We start from the raw sequence: 20,338 nt of genomic DNA, 5'->3' as shown, positions 1-20,338 counted from the left end.
ACTTTAACTCTGTTTCTGTTGGTGCTGCTCAACCCTGCAGCGTCCCGGGATGTGCGCCCCACACCCGGCGTCCCAGCCCTCACTTCCAGGGCCGTCGTGTCTCTGTCCTTTGTGTTTTCTAACGCCGCCAGCCGCCAGTCGCCCGGCGCGCACTCCGGAAGCTCCCGGTCTCAGTCTGGATCCAGCGAGCGCACCGGGATTCCGGAGTTCCGCGAGATGCCTGGTGGCGCACACTCCCGGCTCACGGTCTCAGTCTGTTTTCTCGCGGGTGCTGTTCCGCGAGTCCGCTGGCTCCCTCCCCCCTGCAGGTGGCTACCGCTTCCCGGCGCCCGAACGCGGCGGCTCCCTCCCCCTTCCGTTTATCTTCCGATATCTGTGCACGGTTTCATGGCTCCCCGCTTCGTACCTCAATACTTAGCGCTGGAGATGTTCATTTGTAGAGATCTAGATGCGTCTTCCTGCGTCTCAGGCTGGTTCCGTGGTTGTTTAGGCTGGTCTGGTTCCTATCCAGCTCGACTCGGGGGACCGGCTGAAAAAGGGGTCCCCTACTCCTCCGCCATCTTAACTCCTCCCTCAGCATACCGATTTTAAAGATGAAGAAACAGAACAAGTGAAGTTAAATAAGTATTTCTCATTCCCATAGTTGGGGATTTTAGTTTGCTTAGTGAACAAATAAGAAAGAGTGGTACTGGCGCTGGGTTAGCTCCCGGAAGGAACAAAGTGATAATGTGTTCATTTTTGAAACATTTCAACTTGCAGCAAATATTGAAAAACAATTCTCTCTAAAGCAGTTATATGGAAAATTTGTAGAGATATTCCTTACTCCGTTCCCTCCCTTTAATAAGCCATCTGAGCTTTCTCTCCTACCCATGTCACTGGTTTATGTGAGTGTGTTGGCAATCGTTATAAATATGATTTCAATATCATAATTTAGATAATTTCCCCTATTCCATTCACATTTTTATTTCTTAAACTCTAAGTTATCCTAGAAAGCTTATACTTTTAATGAAAATGAAAACAATTTTTAAAATATTTGTTCTTGTGTTTAGCAAAGTTTAATCCCTTTTTAATAGAACTGACTGAAGAGGATTATACATGTGAGAAATGAAATGAATATTAAACACTTAGGAAAAAATAAATAGCTTTGTGACCTGAAACCATAAAAATAGGGTCGGTACACTAAAAATGGCAAAAAAAAAAAAAAAATAGAGTGGTATTTCATATATTCTTTCCAATTCAACTTCAGATGTAAACACTAAGTTTAAAATCTGACTTGAGAAAAAAAACAAAAGTTCAGATAAATCAGGTGAATGGCGTTCCGAATGTTTGTGAGGAAAAAAATGTCATCTTGAGTAATTTAACTCAATTATCAGAAAAAGTTACATGTCAAATTCTATCTGTGGCTGAAGTTACTGGTTGACTGAACTTATTACCCAAATTTGATAAAATAGTATAGTTCTCTTTATGGATAGTTATTTTTTTGGTAAATTAAGAATGCCACAAGATATAACCACTACTGGTACTATTGCTACTATTACCACTGTCACTATCAGGCTTGGAGTTTTACCTTCTGACAGACTTTGTAAAGACTTTTATCTAGATTAGCCTTTTAAATCTTTATACTAAATGCATTTAACAGCTACGACTCTTATGCTCCCTTTAAACATGAGAAACTGAAGCCAGCAGAGGTTTGGACTCAAGATTATGCAGATTTCCCTGATGTCAGAGCCCCCACCCAACTAATGCAGTATAGTAATACTCTCCTATCATATTACAAACTGAATTGTTGATATAATATTGGGAATAAAGTAATAGTTGTCTCTTCGTTTAGAAATGCACTTCATGAGCTTTCCTGTCGGAAAGACCCATATGTGATACCCAGATCTGTCATTTACTATCCATGATTCTAGCAAGAAATTAAGTTTCCTGAGCCTCATCAATAACATGAAACAAAAATCACCCACTATCAACCTTGGCACAAGGGAGAAGCTGCAAAAACGTTTATTGAATAAATTGTTAAAGTCTCTTATATTCCCTTAGGGAGTCAAGAACAAAGTCAATCAACTCTTTACCTACTATCTCTATAATCATACCAGTTTTTACAGGTATTAAATAACAATGGATATAATACGGTTATGAGTGAACATTTAGAATTTAAGTGAATTATTTACCATTATTTTTTGAGATAGGTGCTATTACTAACTAAGGACTGGAGAAGAACTGTGGTTTTCCTAACTGTTGTGTCAGAGACAATTGTCTGTGACTCCACTCAGGTCACAAACACCCTCTTCTGGCCCCACCCGCCCAAAAAGGCCATAAAAGAGCATCATTCCCAAGGTCGATAGGAGTGAGATGGCCATCATTGTTTCACTTTTCCTTCTCTTCAAGAAAGCTAAAAGCATTCTCTACAGTTTTTTTTTAAACTTTCATCTCTCTCATTTGTAATTCAACATAAAAACTTTTCTATTCCCTCATCTTCACTAAAATCACTGTTGTCAAAGGGAATCGCAGGGCTTCTAAAACCATCGGATGCTTCTCACTTCTTACATTTCTTTTATGCTCTTGACATTTGACTCTCTTGATCACTCTTACTTTCTGAACCCTCTCTTCTCCTCCCTGAATATCCTATTCTGCTGTTCTTTCTCTAGTATTCTTGTTTGTAGCATCTTAGCCTCTTTCATAGACTCTTGGCAGTTTGTCCTTGTAAAGCTATAGGTCTGCTCTTGAGCTTTTTTTTTTTTTTTTTGGTATCACTATAAATTTTCCCTAGATGGTATCATCCATTTCAGATGCTTCACCATTTATAGTCTGAATTCTTTAATATCAATTTCTCTGTCCCAGATTAGTCTTCTCTTCTCCAGAGAAATATTTGACCGCTGCTGATTATTTATTCTTCATTATTCTACAGACATTTCCAACTCAATATGTTTAAATCCAAAAGAAGTGTTTTCTCTCTCTTCCTTCTTTTAATGCCAATATAGCTTCTTTCTTGGTATTCTAATCTCAGTGGACATCTGGTTGTCAACCCTGTGGATCAAACAGAAAACTCATGAAGCATTTTTTTTTAAAGACTTTATTTATTGGGGCCGCCTGGGTGGCACAGTGGTTGGGCTTCTGCCTTCGGCTCAGGGTGTGATCCCGGCGTTGTGGGATCGAGCCCCACATCAGGCTCCTCCACTAGGAGCCTGCTTCTTCCTCTCCCACTCCCCCTGCTTGTGTTCCCTCTTTCGCTGGCTGTCTCTATCTCTGTCGGGAGAGGGAGAAGCAGGCTCCTAGCGGAGGAGCCTTATGTGGGTCTCGATCCCAGAACGCTGGGATCAGGTCCTGAGCCGAAAGCAGACATTTAACGACTACGCCACCCAAGTGCTGCTCATGAAGCATTTTGAATCTCTCATTCAGAATCTACACCAAATCAACAAGAATGTTCCATCTATTCTACATCCTTGCTAACTCTTAAATCCAACTATTTCTTTCTGATTTCTTTTATAACCTTAATTCAAGCCCCATCTTTCTTAGCCTAAAAAACTCTTCAGGCAGCTCTCCTTCCTGGCCTCAGCCTTGTTCCCTCAATCCATTCTCTTCTTTGCAGCCACAATGATTTTCTAAAAGACAAATTTGACATCATTAAAATGTTGAATAAGTAAAATGGCTCACATACCACTTAAAATAAATTCCTAAGCCTTTGGAATGCTAATTGTTGTTGCTGTGTTTAATTTTAATTTTAACTTTTTTTTTTAAAGGTCTCATTCTTGTCTCCCACCTTAACTGGGATGTTTGCGACTCATCAGTACATTTTCTATTACCCTATCATATCATCCAGAATGACTTATAGTTCTATAGATTATCCATGCCCACTTAACGTAAGTCTTCCTTCAGAGTCTAGGCTGCTTTTTTAGCCAGCAATGCTTGCTCCTTACCTACCTCCTTCACAGGCTGAGCTTTGAACTTTAGAGCTCAGCAGGGTCACTTTATTGTGTCTCCCTCAGGACTTTTCTGACTGTTCTCTCCATAACCAGGAGTGCTTCTCTGCCCTGCACGGAGACTTTTCCTCTCTAGCACTTATCACGTGACATTGGAATCATCTGTTTATGGTTTTGCCTCTGTCCTGAAAGCTCAAGAATAGGACATCTAAGCCATGTTTCTTTGTATCTCCAGCATCAAGAAGAGTGTCTGGCATAGAGCTGACCTCAACAAGTATTCTTGTAGTGAAGGAAAGAATGAATGTGCTAGAGAAATTACCCATTGACCTCTGAATAAGTACAACCTGTGCAAAGATACTGCAATGGCACTGATTAAGGGATTGGCCAGATTCAATCACAAAGTTAGAATGGTTTTTTGGAAGAACTACATACTATGTCACAGAGAAGAAGGAAGAAGAGCAGATATCAGGAAAGAGTAACAGCTGGAATAAAGACACGGGTAGGAAAGAGAGTCACTGGCTCAGCTGTAATCACCAAGATTACAAAGATATCTAAAGATATAGAAAGATATTTATTACTGATCAATTCCTATCAAATTATCCCTTTCATTGTGTTCTCCAATATACACCTTTGGCTTCGTAAAAGAGAGTCTCAGTAAACATTAAGCCTTGAATCTTTTGAAGATCTCTCACGACACATTCCTTCAGTGAAAGCTGTTAGTGCCCAATATTTCCTAAAGATGACATGTTGAACATTACACCCTAACCAATGGGATGGATAACGTGAATATTTAAAACAAACAGAGCACATTATTTTTATGCAATGCTTGTGTTACTTTTTTCTCATACCCAGCTTACAGACTTTAAAATCCAAGGAGGAAAAGCCCACAAACTATCCTATAGGTTCATTATAAGAAGGTAGGTCAAGCAGTCCTTATGAATGAATGCAACTTCTGTTATCATAAATGGGGTCTATTTCCATCATCACTCTGTAATCCTAGAAACACTTCCCAACTTGATGTGAGAGGTACTCAACTAAAGTTGTGAAAACAGCTTCTCCTCAATGTCTCCATCCTATCTGATTATTTTAGGCAAAGGAAAGGCCGTGTAATGCCCCCTTCTCTTAATTTCTTTGGCTGACCTCCAAAGTGTGGCTGTCAGCTAGTGTTAGCTAGATAAGTATGAGCCATGGCCCATGGCCCACTTACTGTCAGCACTTGGATGAGAAGATGCCCCCTGCATCAGCATTGCTGAACGTAAGGAGTAGGGACCATCAGTATAATTCTCTTCAGTCTAATGCCCAACGACTGAGTAAGGACATCAGGAACTGTTATAAAAACAGGCACAGAAACGTTCATGGATTTACTTTCTAAGTTTAAGAAGTATTTTATTCAAATACAATTAAATTTCACCATATCAAGGAAGTCTTTGATGACTAATTTCATCCGCCATCTCTTACTTGGCAGCTTCAGCCAGTATTTACTCATGCTTAATATTATAATGGTCATCGTTTAATATGTGGCTCTGTAAATGTAGTCTCCAGTGTGTGTTTGTGAGTCTATGGATGTGTGTTCCGTCTCCTCATGTAGACTGTCAGCTCGTTAGGGATGAGATTTCTGTCTCATATGTTGTGTGCTTTCTCAGATCTTTGTAGAGTAGCTTATCTACACCAATTTTCTGAGTGTACACTAAATACAAATGGAAATGTAATCTTGCTTGTGATTCGCAGATACACTCAGTTCTATAAATTATCATAACATTGTTTTCTTCCAATTGTCAAAACAAAAAGAGCCTAAGGAAGACAATATCACACAAAATTTTCCAACCTATATAGATTATCTCTCTGAAATACTCTGAGTATATCAACATTATTTGTAGCTACAAAAATACGGGTGTAAGTATAGATATAGTTTTAGCAAAACCAAGATGATATCTACATTTAGTTTTGTAAAATTATTTTTGTCATTTAATATAATATTTTATGAAAATTATATCTTTGATTTTAAAATTGAGATTAAATGTTTATTTTATAATAATTTATGCTGTCTAGATTTTCCCCCATCAAAAGAAAGTGCACATAGTACTGTGTCACAAAGGAAGCAATTCACATTAGCAAAATTTCAAAGCCACAGGAAACTAATAATTTTATTTAAAAAATCTATCAATCCCTGGGAGAAAAGACTGATAATCTCATATAGGATATCTTGTGATGTGAAGCAAAGTTATGCCTGTCTAGACCTCTTAAAAAATAGCATAATAAACAGAAAAAAATATTCAATATTTTAAAAATATAAAGATACAGGACTATCTTAAAAATAATGATTTTTAACTGCAAACTTACTTCTTAATATGTGGTAATCATATAACCCAGAATGGCTGTGGCAATATTAGTCAAGGCTTCTTTCATTTTTTTATTTTTTATTTTTTTATTTTTTTAAAGTAAGAAAAGTTGCAGGCAGTGGGAGAGGGAGAAGTAGGCTCCCTGCTGAGCAAAGAGCTCAATGCAGGGCTCAATCCCAGGACCCCGGGATCATGACCTGAGCAGAAAGCAGATGCTTAACTAACTGAGCCACTCAGGCTCCCCTTGGTCAAGGCTGCCACTGCTGCTGCTGCTTCTTCTTCTTCTTCTTCTTCTTCTTCTTCTTCCTCTTCTTCTTTTTAATTACGTTATGTTAGTCACCATTCAGTACTTCATTAGTTTTCAATGTAGTGTTCCTTGATTCATTATTTGCATATAACACCCAGTGCTCATTGCAATAACGTGCCCTCCTTAATACCCATCACTGGGCTAGCCCATCCCCCCACTACCCTCCCCTCTGAAACCTGCAATTTATTTCCCGAAGTCCATAGTCATGGTTCTTCTCCCCCTCCCCCATTTAATTTTCCCTTCCTCTCCTAATGTCCTTCATGCTATTTCTTATGTTCCACATGTGAATGAAACCATATGATAATTATCTTTCTCTGCTTGACTTACTTCTCTTAACATAATACCCTCCAGGTCCATCCATGTTAATGCAAATGGTGGGTACTCACCCTTTCTGATGGCTGAGTAATATTCCATTGTATATATGACCACATCTTCTTTATCCAGTCATCTGTTGAAGGGCATCTTGGCTCCTTCGACAGTTTGGCTATTGTGGACATTGCTGCTATGAACATTGGGATGCATCTGTATTTTTGGGGTAAATACCCAGTAGTGCAATTGCTGGGTCATAGGGTAGCTCTATTTTTAACTTTTTGAAGAGCCTCCATACTGTTTTCCAAAATGGCTCTACCAACTTGCTTGCCCACCAACAGTGTAAGAGGGTTCCCCTTTCTCAACATCCTCTCCAATATTTGTTTTTTCCTGCCTTGTTAATTTTTCCCCTTCTATCTGGTATAAGGTGGTATCTCACTGTGGTTTTTGATTTGAATTTCCCTGATGGCTAACGATGTTGAACGTTTTTTCATGTGTCTGTTAGCCATTTGTATGTTTTCTTTGGAGAAGTGTCTGTTTATGTTTTCTGCTCATTTTTTTACTTGATTATTTGTTTTTTGGGTGTTGAGTTTGAGTTCTTTATAGATCTTGGATACCAGCCTTTTATCTGTAATGTCATTTGTAAATATCTTCTCCCATTCCGTGGGTTGCCGCTTAGTTTTGTTGACCATTTCCTCTGCTATGCAGAAGCTTTTTATCTCGATGAAGTCCCAAAAGTTCATTTTTGCTGTTGTTTCCCTTGCCTTTGGAGATGTGTCATGAAAGAAGTTGCTGTGGCCGATGTCAAAGAGGTTACTGGCTATGTTCTTCTCTAGGATTTTGATGGATTCCTGTCTCACATGGAGGTCTTTCATTTGTTCTAGATTTTTCATTTTTCACTCAAATATTGTTTTTGTTGTGTTAATTGTTGCATTAAAATAGGTCAGTATGAGTTTAGTAGGTCTCCACTCATACTAAATCTCATCTAGTAATGTGTGAGACACATACACAGTGAACAGAGGCTTCATTTTAATACTTGTTTTTTACCCCCTTCTGCTGCAATATGGTCATGCCAGGTGCTTGCTGCTAAAATAAAGTGCATCCGTTCAAGAGTGGCTAGGGACACTTTACTCCTCTGGTCTCTGGTGGAAGTGGGAGGAATGGGTGATACTGCTGACCCTGCTCCCATTGATTAATCAGCCGATGTGCCTTGGCTGGTGCCATTGCCAACGAGAGCACAAAGCTGCCAGGCTGCCAGTAAGCCAGGTCAGAGGGAAAGTGGAAAATGATAGGTGAAAGCATAAGTGATATGTATGGGGAAAAAAATAGAGGCTGAGAAGTTCTGTTTTAACTCTTATAAAGAACACTTGTCACCTGTTATATATAATTAAAATCTGCATCTATTTATTTTGTTATTGATTATACTTGTATCACTTCACAATAAGCCATCTGGGATTTTGAATCTTCATTTCAAAGAAAAGTGATGATGCACACAATGATTGTTTCCTCAAATTTGGAAAATGTTTGGTCACTAATCCTTCAAATATTTTTCTGTCAGCCCTCTCCCCTTGAGGGATTCCAATTACATACATATTAGGCTACTTCCAATTGTATAGTATCGCTTATATGTAGAATTTGAAAGAGCTGAACTCATAGAACCAGAGACTAGAATGATGGTTACCAGAAGGCTGGGGAGTAAGGGAATGGGAAGATGCTGGTCAAGAAAACAAATTCCCAGTTATGTGATGAATGCGTTCTAGGGCTCTCATGTATACTATGGTGATTAAAGTTAATAATCGTGTATTATATACTCAAAAGTTGCTGAAAGAGTGATCTTCAATGTTCTTACTATGAAAAAGAAATGTTAATTATGTGACATGATAGAGGTGTTAGTGAAAGCTATGGCAATAATCATTTTGCAAAATATGATTGAATCAAATCAATACCATCGTACATCTTAAAACCTACTTACACAATGTTGTATGTCAATTACATCTCAATAAAGCTGGGAAAAAATAAAGACAGACACACAAATGGTAATTTTTCAAAAAATGAGTGTTTTGATTTTAAATTGTGTAATTGTACTTTGTAAATCCCAACTTTTAAGAAAAAAAAAATTGTGGTGATGATCCTATGTTTAATTGGATGAATTTATACTCAAAATTGGAATAGAATGAAGAGACAGGGAATACAATTTTACAACATCTGAATTTGGTGAAGCATTCAAGCAAATCACAAAATAGAGACAATTTATTTGATGAGTTTTGTCATGTAAAAATATTTGTCAAAGGGAAGCATTTTGAATGAAATAAAAAAGACAGTACATGTGAAAACATTTGGGTTGAAGTAGTCACACATTTCTGCAGAGAAAAAGAGAGAATTAAGATCTCTAGCAGTATTTTCTCTCAGCTTATTAAGTACCTCAATATCTAGTTATTTCTTAACTAAAATATCTATATATATTTATCATTTAAGAAAAACATTATCCACAGAGAAAAGTCCAATGGAGGTGTCAAGAACTTTAAATTATTATTAATAAAAGACAACTTTGAAAAAGATTGAAAATTTTATATGGGAAAGACTCTATTGGAAAAATGCTTTTTTTTTTTTTTCCAAAATGTATCAACGACATGATATGAGAGACAGACACAGTTAAGAAAACTGGTTAGACTATGTGAAATATTTTCTAAAATTATTTTGTTTAATTACTAAGTTCAGCTAGTCAACATACCTTTTAAAAATTGCTTTATTGTACATGGATATGTATTTTCAGAAATAACTTTGGTTTTGAAAATAGGTTTTGTTTTATAACTATTTTACAGGATTTTCATTAAGTGAATATTTCAAAATTATAAAATTTTAATTATTTTCAACATTCTCTGTCACTCATATAATTGAATGTTTGAATAATAAATTGCATGGTCATTCTCACCCTCAGATATACATTTGAAGCTTCAGGTGGTTCTACTGTCCCCAGAATGTGGAAGTGTGTGCTGTTTAGATATAGAGGAGACTTTCCTAATGGATTCTTTAATGTCATGTCCCTTTAGAAATAGACTATTTGGGAAGAATAAATTCTATTATCTATCTATCTTTCTATCATCTATCTATTATCTATCTATCATCTATCTATCTATCTATCTATCTATCTATCTATCTATCTATCATCTATCTATTTTTCACCCTTCTCCTGGACGATTTGAGAGTAATTAAGTTGAAAATGGTTCCCCTTTACCCCTAAGTAATTTAGTGCATATATACTAAGTGCATATATATATATATATATATGTTTTTATTTAAATTCCAGTTAGTTAACATATAGTGTAATTAGTTTCATTAGTAGAATTTTGTGATTCATCACTTATATGTATGACACCCAGTGCTCATCACAAGTGCCCTCCCTAAAACCCATCACTCCTTTAACCCATCCCCCTGCCCACCTCCCTTACAGCAACCCTCAGCTTGTTCTCTATAGTTAAGAGTGTGTTTTATGGTTTGCTTCTATTTCCCCCATATTCATCTGTTTCATTTCTTAAATTCCACATATGAGTGAAATACTATGGTATTTGTCTTTCTCTGACTGATTCATTTCAGTTGGCGTAATATGCTCTAGCTCTGTCCATGTCATCACAAATGGCAAAATTTCATGATTTTAATGGCTAAGTAATATTCCAGTGTATACATATACCATCTCTTCTTTATTCATTTGTCAGTCAATAGACAGTTGGGCTCTTTCCATAATTTGGGTATTGTTGATAATTCTACTATACACATTGGGGTGTATGTGACCCTTTGAATCAGTATCTTTCTATCATTTAGATAAATACCAAGTAGTGCAATTGCTGGATCATAGGGTAGTTCTATTTTTAACTTTTTGAGGAACCTCCATACTGTTCTCCAGAGTGGCTGCACAAGTTTGCATCCCCACCAGTACTGTAAGAGGGTTCCTCTTTCTTGGCATCTTTGCCAACACCTGTTGTTTCCTGTGTTGTTAATTTTAGCCATTCTGACAGGTGTGAGGTGATATCTCATTGTGGTTTTGATTTGTAGTTCCCTGATGATGAGTGGTGTGAGCATTTTTTCATGTGTCTGTTAGCCATCTGGATGTATTCTTTGGAAAAATGTCTATTCATGTCTTCTGCCCATTTCTCAACTAAGTTATTTATTTTTTGGGTGTTGAGTTTGATGAGTTCTTTAGAGATTTTGGATACTAACCTTTTATCAAATATGTCATTTGTAAATATCTTTTCTCATCCCATAGGTTGCCTTTTAGTTTTGTTGATTGTTTCCTTTGCTGTGCAGAGCTTTTTTATCCTGATGATGTCCCATCAGTTCATTTTTGCTTTTGTTTCCCTTGCCTCCAGAGACGTGTCTAAGAAATTGTTACAGCCGAAGTCAAAGAGGTTGCTGCCTGTATTCTCTTCTAGGATTTTGATGGTTTTCTGTCTCACATTTAGGTCTTTCATCCATTTTGAATTTATTTCTGTGTATTATATAAGAAAATGGTCCAGTTCATTCTTCTGCATATTGCTGTCCAGTTTTCCCGACACCATTTATTGAAGAGACTGTCTTTTTTCCATTAGATATTCTTTCCTGCTTTGTTGAAGATTTGTTGACATAGAGTAGAGGGTCCATTTCTGTGTTTTCTATTCTGTTCCAATGATCTATGTGTCTATTTTTGCACCAGCACCAGACTGTCTTAATACCACAGCTTTGTAATATAACTTAAAGTATGGAATTGTGATGCCTCCAGCCTTGCTTCTCTTCCTCAAGATTGCTTTGGCTATTCAGGGTCTTTCGTGGATCTGTAGAAATTTTAGGATCATTTGTTCTAGCTCTGTGAAAAATACTGGTGGTATTTTGATAAGAATTGCATTAAATGTGTAGTTTGCTTTAGGTAACATAGATTTTTTTTTTAAAGATTTTATTTATTTATGTGACAGAGAGACAGCCAGTGAGAGAGGGAACACAGCAGGGGAGTGGGAGAGGAAGAAGCAGGCTCCCAGCGGAGGAGCCCAATGTGGGACTCGATCCCAGAACGCCGGGATCATGCCCTGAGCCGAAGGCAGACGTTTAACGACTGCGTTACCCAGTCACCCCGGTAACATAGATATTTTAACAATATTTATTCTTCCAATCCATGAGCACGGAACGTTTTTCCATTTCTTTGTGTCCTCCTCAATTCCTTTTATAAGTATTCTATAGTTTTCAGTATAGAACTCTTACTTTTTTAGTTGGGTTTATTCCTAGGTTTCTTATTGTGGGCACCACTGAAAATGGGATGGATTCCTTCATATGGCTTTCTGCTGTTTCTTTATTGGTGTATAGCGATACCACAGATTTCTGTACATTGATCTGGTATCCTGCGACTTTACTTGATTGTGTATCAGCTCTAACAATTTTTTTGTGTGGAGTCTTTCAGGTTTTCTACATAGAGTGTCATGTCATCTATGAATAGTGAAAATTTGACTTTTATTTCTTTTTGTTGCCTGATTGCTCAGGCTAGAACTTCCAGTACTATGTTGAATAACAAAGTGAGAGTGGACATCCCTGTCTTTTTCCTGACCATAGAAAAAAAGTCCTCAGTTTTTTCCAATGAGGATTATATTAGGTATAGGTCTTTTGTATATACCTTTTATGATGTTGAAATTGAGATATGTTTGTTTTATCCCTACTTGTGAGGGTTTTTATCAAGAATGGATGCTGTACTTTGTCAAATGCTTTTTCTGCATCTATTGAGAGGATTATATGGTTCTTATCTTTTCTTTTATTAATGTGGTGTATCATGTTGAATTATTTGCAAATATTGAACCACCCTTGAAGCCCAGGAATAAATCACACTTGATCATGGTAAATGACTCTTTTAATGCACTATTAGATTCAATTCGCTAGTGTTTTGTTGAGAACTTTTGCATGCATGTTCATCAGGGATATTGGCCTGTAATTCTCTTTTTTAGTGGGGTGTTTGTCTTGTTTTGGAATCAAGGTCATGCTGGTTTTGTAGGATGAGTTTGAAAGTTTTCCTTCCATTCCTATTTTTTTGGAACAGTTTGAAAAGAATAAGTATTAACTCTTTTTTAAATGTTTGGTAGAATTCCCCTGCAAAGCCATCTGGCCCTGGATTTTTGTTTGTTGGGAGATTTTTGATTGCTGATTCAATTTCTTTGCTGGTTATCAGCCTGTTTAAGTTTTCTATTTCTTCTTGTTTCAAGTTTGGTAGTTTCTATGTTTCTAGGAATTTATCCATTTCTTCCAGATTGCCTAATTTGTTGTCATATAGTTCCTCATAATATTCTATTAAAATTGTTTGTATTGCTGTGGTGTTGTTTGTGATCTCTCCTCTCTCATTTGTGATTTTATTTATTTGGTTCCTTTCTCTTTTCTTTTTGATAAGTCTGGCTAGGGGCTTACCAATTTTATTAATTATTTTAAAGAACCAGATCCTGGTTTCATTGATCTGTTCTACTAGGGTTTTTTTTATTATTGTTGTTTCCATATCATTTATTTCTGTGCTAATCTCTATTGTTTTCCTTCTTCTGCTGGCTTTAGGTTTTATTTGCTGTTCTTTTTCTAGCTCTTTTAGGTGTAATGTTAGGTTGTGTATTTGAGATGTTTCTTGCTTGAGGTAGGCCTGTATTGCTATATACCTCCCTCTTATGACTGCTTATGCTGCATCCCAAAGGTTTGGACCATTGTGGTTTCATTATCATTTGTTTCCATGTATGTTTATATTTCTTCTTTCCTGAGTGACCCATTCATTCTTTAGTAGGATGTATTTGTGGTCTTTCCAAAGTTTTTCTTGTGGTTAACTTCAAGTTTCATAGCATTACGATCTGAAAATATGTATGGTATCATCTCAATCTTTTTGTATTTCTTGAGGGCTGATATGTGATCCAGTATGAGATCTGTTTTGGAGAATGTTCCATGTGCACTCAAAAACAATTTGTATTCTGCTGATTTAGAATGAAATGTTCTGAATTATCTGTTCAGTCCATCTGGTAGAGTGTGTCGTTCAAAGCTATTGTTTCCTCATTGAGTTTCTGCTTAGTTGATCTATCCATTGATGTAAGTGGGGTGTTTAAGTCCCATATCATGCTTATTATGACCAATGAGTTCCTTTATATTTGTTATTAATTGTTTTGTACATTTGGTCTTTCCCAAGTTGGGGGCATAAATATTTATAACTGTTAGATCTTCTAGTTGGATAGACCCCTTTATTATAATATTGTTCCCTTCTTCATCTCTTGTTACAGTCTTTGGTTTAAAATCTCATTTGTCTGATATAAGTATGGATACTCTGGATTTCTTTTGATGTCCATTGCATTGATAGATGAGGTTCTCCATTCCCTAACTTTTAATCTACAGGCGTCTTTAGGTCTAAAATGAATCTCTTATAGGCAGCATATAGGTGGGTCTTTTTTTTTTCTTTTTTATTATTTTTTATTATTTTTATTTTTTTAAAATTTTTTAATGTTTTTTTATTATATCATGTTAGTCACCATACAGTACATCCCTGGTTTCCGATGTAAAGCTCGATGCTTCATTAGTTGCGTATAACACCCAGTGCACCATGCAACACGTGCCCTCCTCACTACCCATCACCAGTCCATCCCATTCCCCCAACCCCCTCCCCTCTGAAGCCCTCAGTTTGTTTCTCAGAGTCCATAGTCTCTCATGCTTCATTCCCCCTTCTTTTTTATTTTTTTAAAGATTTATTTATTTATTTGAGAGAGAGAGAGAGTGGGGAAAGGAGCAGAGGGAGAGAATCCTCAAGCAGACTCCTGGCTGAGCACAGAGCCTGACCTAAGGCTTGATCCCAGGACCCTGAGATCATGGCCTGAGCTGAAATCAAGAGTTGGTTGCTTACCTGCCTTAGCCACCTAGGTGCCCTATTTTTATCCATTCTAATATCCACTCTGATATCCATGTCTTTTGATTGGAGCATTCAGTCCATTTACATTCAGAGTGATTATTGACAGATAAAAATTTAGTGCCATTGTATTACTTGTTAAGTCATTTCTAGAGATTTTCTCTGTTCCTTTCTAGTGTTTGTCATGTTTAGTCTTTCTCTCCCACTCAGAGTCCCCTTTGATATTTCTTGCAGTGCTAGTTTAGTGGTCACAAACTCCTTTATCTGGGAAACTCTTTATCTCTTCTGTTCTGAATGACAGCTTTGCTGGATAGAGTTCTTGGCTGCATATTTTTCCCATTCAGCACATTTAATAAATCATGCCACTGTCTTCTAGCCTGCTAAATATCTGTGGATAGAAACGTTGCTAACCTTATTTTTCTTCACTTGTAATTTAGGGATTTCTTTTCTCTTGCTGCTTTTAGGATTTTTTCTTTATCTCTATATTTTGCAAATTTAAGGGTGATATGTCTTGGTGTTGGGAGTTTTTGATGCGAGTTCTCTGCGCCTCCTGGATTTGGATGCCTGTTACCCTCCAGATTAGCGAATTTTTCAGCTATAAACCTTCTACCCCATTTTCCTTCTCTTCTCCTAGGACTCTATGATACAAATGTTATTACACTTTATGGAGTCACTGAGTTCCTTAAGTCTACATTCATGATCTGATATTTTTCTGTGCCTTTTCTTTTCAGCTTCATCATTTCCCATAATTTTATCTTCCATATCACCTACTCAGTCCTCTGTTTCTTCCATGCTTGTGGTCATTAGATCCAGTTGGTTTCACATCTCAGTTATAGCACTTTTTATGTCAGCCTGACTAGTGTTTTGGTCTTCTATCTCTGTGGTGTCTTCTGTGCTTTTCTCAAGCCCAGTTAGAATCCTTATAATTGTTGCTTTAAATTTTGGATCAAGCATATTACATATATCTCTTTCAAGTAGATCCCTGGCTATGACCTTTCCTTGTTCTTTCTTTTGGAATGAATCCCTCTGTCTTGACATTTTGCCTAGATGTCTGTCTTCTTCTGTGTGTTAGGAAAGCCTGGTGTGTTTCCTGCTCCTGAGAGTAGTGGCCTTATAAAGAAGATGTCATATACTGTCCAGGGCCTGGCACTTCAGGAAGTGTCTCTGGTGTATTCTGTGTGTACTGTGCTGCTATGTTTTGGCTGCATTTTCCCATCAGATCAGTCTCCGGCAGAGTTTCTCCTTGCCTGGAGTGGTGAATGTTTTAACCTTGGCTAGAGTGTGGAGAGTTTTAACTTGGTGTGCTCTGGTCTGCTTGTTAAAAGAGACCTGATGTTATTTCCACTAGAGCTGAAGCTTTGCAGCGCTCTATGGTCAGTAGATGTGGTCCGTGTTGGGGGCACAGTTCGTGTTGGTCTTCTGGGGGTGGGGCCCACTGTGCTGATTCTCAAGCACACTTGCCTGCAAAGCACAAATGGGTGGGGCTTGGGTAAGCTGTTTATGCCTCTGTTGGTGCTGTGCTGCGAAGTTCGTTTGTGCTGAGGAGCAGGGGAGAGGACTGGTGCCTGCTTGCTGCTTTGTCTCTGAAGATGCCACCGCTCTCAGATGCACTCCAAGAAGGGGAAATCATCTCTCCCAGTGTGTCCGGGGGATCCTCAGATCACACCATCAGCCGCCCTGGGCTACCTGTTCTCCTTCTCCACAGGAGCACTGCAGGGCCCATCAGCCTCCACAGATGTCTAAAACTCCAGTCCTTGAGCCCTATGGTTGTAAAAACTCATAAACATCAGCCCGTTTCATTTTCTCAGTCAATGGCTTCGAGGAAGTGATTTCCTTGTGTGATTCTCCGTGTGCTCCTCTCTCTTTCTCTCACTCCCCTCACTCCATAACCAGGGCTCCCTCCCCTCTGCAACACCCATGATCCACTTCTCCCCCAGATCACATCTCCGCGCACCTCCTACTTTCTACAGTGTGGCCTCTTCTCTCCCTCTAGTTGTGCAGTTTATTCTGTTAGTCCTCAGATTGATTTCTTGGGTATTCAGAATGATTTGACATTTATCTAGCTAAGTTCGAGGGGCCAGGCAAGACTAGGGTCCTCCTACTATTCTGCCATCTTAAGCTCATCCTGTTTTGTGTATATTTTTTAAAAAATAAGGATATTCTCCAACATATCTTACATAAAAATAAAAGTATAAAAATACGAGTATTAAAAGGTTTAAAAATTAATTAATATATAATTAATAGTGACACAAAATTATCTTCTAATCTATAGCATATATATTCAAATTTCACCAACTGTCCCCCACAAAGTCCTTTAGAGTATTTATTTGAGGGTCTAGGATCCAATCCAGGATTATAGTTTTCATTTAGTATCATATCACTTTAATCACCTTTAATGTAGAATCATCCCATGTCTTTCTTTGTCTTTCAAGACACTGACACTTTTGTAAAGAAAAAAAGTCATTTTAAAAGAATTATTTACTCCAGAATTACATATTCTTTTTAATAAAATATATTATGTTACCCACATGAGTTTTGTGAAGAGGCCTCAGTTATGATTGTAAAAGATAAGAGATCATGGAGTTGAGTTTAAATTTTTCTTTTATGATCTAGATTCTAGATTTATTATGATCTGTCCTTTAGAGTATGGGACCAATTTTTATTTCCATGTAAACACACGATGTTCGTAGTCAGTACGTTGATAGTTTCCAGGGTGACAGAGCATAAAAAAAGAGGAGGAAGAGAGAAGTGCAAGGGGAAGAGAAAAAAGAAAACAAGGAAGGGGCGCCTTGGTGTCTCAGTCGGTTAAGCGATCGACTCTTGATTTCGGTTCAGGTCATGATCTCATGGGTTGTGGGATTGAGCCCTGAGTTGGGCTCCATGCTCAGTAGGGAGTCTGCTTGAAGATTCTCTCCCTCCAACCCTTTCCCAACTTGCTCTCTCTCTTAAATAAATAAATCTTCAAAAAATAAAAAAGAAGAAAACAAGGAGGAGGAAGAGAGAAGAAAAGAAATAATACAGTTTACTTAACAATATCTCAGAAAGGGTTTTCGTATTTGCTTATCCAAGGGTTCTCCTAAGGTTTTTCCACTGTTGGAGATATATTCAGCAAGTATTCTGAGTGTTCTTCCTTTATCTTCCAAATAAATAAGTCAGTAAACTATAGTCCTCCAGATCTCCCCAAAATACTACAGGAAAGAATATTTCTCTTGGATTCCAGTTTATTTACTTTAGGAGTGCTTGTTACAATATTTCATGGCGAATGCAAGTGCCCTAGAGATTTACAAAACTGCTGTGGAAAAAAATGGTGAGGGGAGGCTTGGTTACTCTCACAAATTTTGTGGAATACTAATGAAACTACAGCTGTGCTTTGAAAAATGTAAAGTCCTCATGCAACCATACCAGGTAAGACTGGTTTAAGAAACACTGAAACTTATAAAGACCCAGGTTGTTTATTAGAAAACATTGCTGTTTGTGTATTAAAACATGTATATTAGAAAATAATGCTGGTATTATGCAAGTCACCTGGAATCATTGCAAAACATCTTAAACCAAGTTGGTTAAATTTATTTCAGTGACACAGTTCTTTGATTTCCACAAAGATAATTAAAGCATTCCCTTGACTTTTGGGACAACAGAGAGAACAAAATAACTTTAATAATTTAAAAATGGATTATGAAATAATTTTAATTTTGCTCTCCCCTTTTTGCTTTCTCTCATTACACTACGGATCTTTTAGTCAGGGTCAAGACCAGGCCAGTGATTCAATTTTTTATTTCAAAGATTAAGCATGTTCCAATAATCATTGAGAAAAATTAATTTTATTCTGAGAATTGTTCTGAAAAAAAAATTTCTACCTTGTTCTGTTTATATTTCTCAACTGTTTTAGGAGTTAACTTAGACAGTGAATAGTCATTTTGTTAATATATGCTATTTCTTTGCTGACTATCTCTTGAGAATTACACTTAAGATGCAGTAATTATTTTTGTCATTTTCATACGAATCAGTAAAACACATATTTAGTGTTACTGTCATAGTGCTGTGGGCAATTAAAAAGACAAATACTGTTGATAGCTGTATTTTAAAAACAATTTTTAAAAAAATTCTGTAGTGTTTACAAGGTTTGCCTGTGTTTCAAATATCCCTCATGCGCAACTATAAAAATATTGGCTCAAACCTCCTTAAGAATTGCTTTGTGGATCCCGCCGGTGGATATAATGACCCCTCTCACCTTGTCAAAAGGGCAAACTTGTCAAGCTCACAGTAGTCAATACTCTGAAGAGCATCCCTTCAGCCCAGAAACATGGACCAAGCAAGGACTCCCGAGTGCAGGTACTGAAGTGTGCAGGATGACAGAGAAAAATAGTATTAGGACTCACCAGCTGATCAAGGACGAAGGGACACTCAGTCTCTGAAGCCGAAGCCCACTTAGATTTCTCCTGTATCACTTAATGATGTGAGCAGAGACTTAATTCTTTGAAGTCTCTGATTTAAGGAGCCGAAGAGCAAAGGAAGCCTTTTGCTTGATCTGATCCTTGTTATTAAAAGAAGCGGCGGAGATAAAACACTTTCTATTTTTGTCCATTGATGTATTTTGAGGTCAGTATTTTAGTCTGTTCATGCATATTTTGCCCTCTGCCCTTATTCCAAAGTTTTTACTCACTTCTGATTGGACTATCAATTAATTTGTTGATATATTCTTTAAGTGATTACAGTTAACTATTTCCAATTTGAAAGAAACTTTCATTTCAGTTGACGTATCATCATTCATTTTGTGTTTCAATTTAGAATTCTAAATGAAAATCTCAGAAAGTTTACTGAAATTAATTAATCTATTTTGATGTCATTTCCTAAGTAAGTAAGTAGGAAACCTCTATCATCTTCCTCTTCAAGCATAGTCCATCCTTCAGTGTTTCTCAACAAAAATCAAGACTTTTTTCTTTTTTTCTTTCCCACTCAGATTCACTTTATATCACCAAAGTTCTAGATAGTATCAATTGGAATGCCATTGCACATTATAGAATTGCCAACGACCTTCTGAAAATTTCTGCGAATACTCAAGGCTATAAAGGTTTGTGGCTTATGGTCCTCTCTGTCCTTGACTTGCTGCTCCTGCTTAACCATTTTAGTTTATGGATCTTATTGCTGTCCAATACTTGATAGTTCTACCCTTAAGGGTATCTACAGAAATGTAGTATTCAAGCCTCTTCCACAAATATTTCACTCTCACACGACATTTGTATGAAGTAGCTACATTTCCCAAAGGTTTTGAAAATATAGGGAGACTTACAAATATTCTAACAGAACCACGGTATTAATAATCATGTTTGAAACTACTGCTTTTATAATACTGTATTTCTCTGAAACTAATTCCATCATCTTTCCTATTTTCCTCCAAACTGCTATTAAATTTTTTATACAGAAAAATTCACGGATTTTTTTTAAATATTTAGTTCTAGCCTACTCATTTCAATAGGCATCTGAACTTCTATCCCAAATGGCTTATTATCATCACCATTAAAAAAACAACAACAATGGATTATTTTCTTAAATAAGAATACTTCCATCTTGAAAACAAAACACATGTTAACTA

The sequence above is a fragment of the Ursus americanus genome, chromosome 11, assembly GCF_024610735.1.
Source record: "Ursus americanus isolate L20-20 chromosome 11, mUrsAme1.1.p, whole genome shotgun sequence".
Taxonomy (NCBI): domain Eukaryota; kingdom Metazoa; phylum Chordata; class Mammalia; order Carnivora; family Ursidae; genus Ursus; species Ursus americanus.
The sequence above is the reverse complement of the archived record's forward strand: the minus strand, read 5'-3'. Positions refer to the sequence as shown.